We start from the raw sequence: 2,702 nt of genomic DNA, 5'->3' as shown, positions 1-2,702 counted from the left end.
CAAAAAAAACAATCCTGTCCATATTGGTTTTTATAAAGAGTCTTCAAGACATCCTTGAATGCTTGTGGAGGAAGGAAGGAAAATGAAGGAAGAAAAAAATGTCAGGCCTGCCACTTTTCCGTAGAGTGTTTTCGAAGCCTTTAGAATCAATGTGTGCTTCTGCTAAGTGTATATTGTTTGCCGCACTTGACATGGCGGCGTGGAGCTGAGTGATGCCATTCAGAGGGCCTCCTGCGAGTGGAAGTGCTGGTTTTTGGACACACTTCATGCAAAAAAGATCCTCTCTCCCCCGTCATACACCTCGGCTCTCATATTTCAATGGGCAGGTTGCCGTGCCGCCATGCTCTGCCACTGCTTGTTATTCCAGCTAATGTTCAGTTCATGCTACCTACCCCAAAAAAAAAGACTTCTGTTTTTCACATCTTAAGTGGTGCTGTGTTAAGCTCTTGTGACTGACTGTTATTCAGCCCCTAACCCAAAGTGCAAACACACACACACACACACACACACACACACACACACACACACACACACACACACACACACACATACACACACGCGCGCGCGCGCGCGCGCACACGCACACACTCATTGTCAGGACTGTTAAAAATGCCTTGATACTTTGAAACAGGCATCCCATGGACAGAACATCTTTCTAAAATGGATGTGGCCCTGATTTCGAAGTACTTCACAAAGTCGCCAGCTTGTACTTTTTTGTAAAGCTTCTTTTTAATCTCTGAGTATTTCTCCACAAAGCGTCTGAAGTGTTGAAAATAATGAAAGTTCTTGCTAAATACAGTTGAAAGTGCTGAAGTTGAGTGGTCAGGAAGAGGTTGAGATACTGTTGACATTATAACATTTCATCCATTTTGGTAAGGTACACATAATGGTAATCCATAGCATACATTTTACACACATTTTGTGGTTGGATACTTCAGGCTAATGACAAGAGAAGGGTCAAACAAGTAAATGTGTTGTTATGAATATTGTAATCATGTTAGCTGTACGGGATGTGTCATTTTTTAAGTTTGATAGTTTACGAATGTATGAGTCATAGTTACTATGAGGCAACCCACACAGCATAGGACTCCGATGCGGAGCCGCGTTCAAGTCACCACATCCGTGTCACTGTCACATTCCTTTGGGTTCCACTTGGTGGATCAGGGTCGCCACCGTGGGCCGCCCCAAATTCTACCGTCAAAACGCGGACCATAATCGCATCCATATCTGATTCACAAACGCGGACGCGCTGTAAATCTAACGGACGTTGGTACAGTTTTTGTTGGGGCAGACACGACCGAACAGCGCTCTCCAGTAAGTATTGATTTATTTATATTGGTGATACACAAAGGTACAAAAAGTATATCCGAAGCTTTTATACTATCAATGCTTATTGATATTTCGTAGGATTTTGTTTTATGACTTTAAAAGTGTAAGTTAACCCTAGTTGTTTTCAAAACGAGACAGCTAGTTCATTCATTCAAAGACATGGAGAACTACATTGGCTATTGTAGTATTTCCTAAATACTGTTAAAATATGATGCCATCCGATACATGGAGGAAGTGCAGTTGAATAAAAAATATCAACATTGTGCCCATTTTAACAGCCTTGTTTACGTTAGCTTGCTAGCCAGTTACTAGCAAACCGGTTGACTGAAGCAAACTTGTGTAAAGTTAAACGTAGGTCTAAGTGTTCAAATACTCCTATGAAACGGCTATATTGGTCTGAATTTGGCTCATGGTACACTTTTACACGGATTGGTGATGCTCTCAACAGGTTTGGCACCAACTGTGTTTTTAACGGTACAAATCCTAAGCGGTGGCATCATGTTCTCCTCACGTTAACGAAATCCAGGCTAATTATTTATTAGCGGATGGCCATGAACTGCGCCCTCGTCCCATATGCTGTCCATCATTGGTGAATGAATGAAGTAGCTGGGCTCATAGTTTGATACAGGTGTCCGTGGTTGGGCTACAAATATCTGAATTTGTCCTTAATCTTGTGTATCAGTAAACAGGTGGAATTACCTCTGGGTCGGACAGGGCTAGCCAGCTGTAATCCACCCTGCTACGGTGATGCCCGCCTGCCTCCCGGCTTTTACGACCAAGAGTAAGTACATCTTATAATATTCAACATCATTACTGTCACGGGATAGAGATGTGAAAGAGCGTTGTCCATTCCTATGCAATGCAATGTCTGATTGCCATCTTACGAAATTTAAATGAAAGCTCTAAGTTTAGCTCTGTTGCCTTTTCAGATCGGAGCGCTGATGTGATGTTACCCGTCCACTGATGAGGCATCGGGGAAGGAAGAGAAGGCAGCCACGACACGCGATTGTTCAACATGACAGTGAGACAGAAAAATAATGTCAAGATAAATAAAAAATCATGATGAGTGAAGTTCTTAGTCAGGTTGTGTTTTTTTTCGGGTTCTTATTTTAAACGGTGTCTAGGCCAGGTCTGTGTTATCTGTAGAATTAAATCTAAATGCTGTTTGAAACGGTTAACTGGTTTAGTGTTCGTTTATTGGGATTATAGCATAATAAGAAAGTAACTTTATGAGCACGGATCCAAAATGGTCCCGGCCCGGAACATCTATGAGTCCGGAATGGGTCCGTAACTGATAAAAAGTAGTGGAACCGTGACGGATGCAATAAGTGGACACGGAATGAGTCCGCATCGGATGTCGCGCCTCCGAACCG

General features: G+C 42.6%; 1 long non-coding RNA gene across 1 annotated transcript; it reads left to right on the top strand.

Moving 5' to 3' along the window:
* The first annotated feature begins 1,105 nt into the window (after positions 1 to 1,105).
* Positions 1,106 to 2,287, top strand: LOC134470207 (uncharacterized). Its single transcript, XR_010039177.1, has 3 exons — positions 1,106 to 1,314; positions 2,012 to 2,110; positions 2,259 to 2,287. It is a non-coding gene; the product is annotated as an uncharacterized LOC134470207 (long non-coding RNA).
* Positions 2,288 to 2,702: the final 415 nt, after the last annotated feature.

The sequence above is a fragment of the Engraulis encrasicolus genome, chromosome 19 (assembly GCF_034702125.1).
Source record: "Engraulis encrasicolus isolate BLACKSEA-1 chromosome 19, IST_EnEncr_1.0, whole genome shotgun sequence".
Taxonomy (NCBI): Eukaryota; Metazoa; Chordata; class Actinopteri; order Clupeiformes; family Engraulidae; genus Engraulis; species Engraulis encrasicolus.
This window is presented reverse-complemented; position numbering and strand designations above follow the sequence as displayed.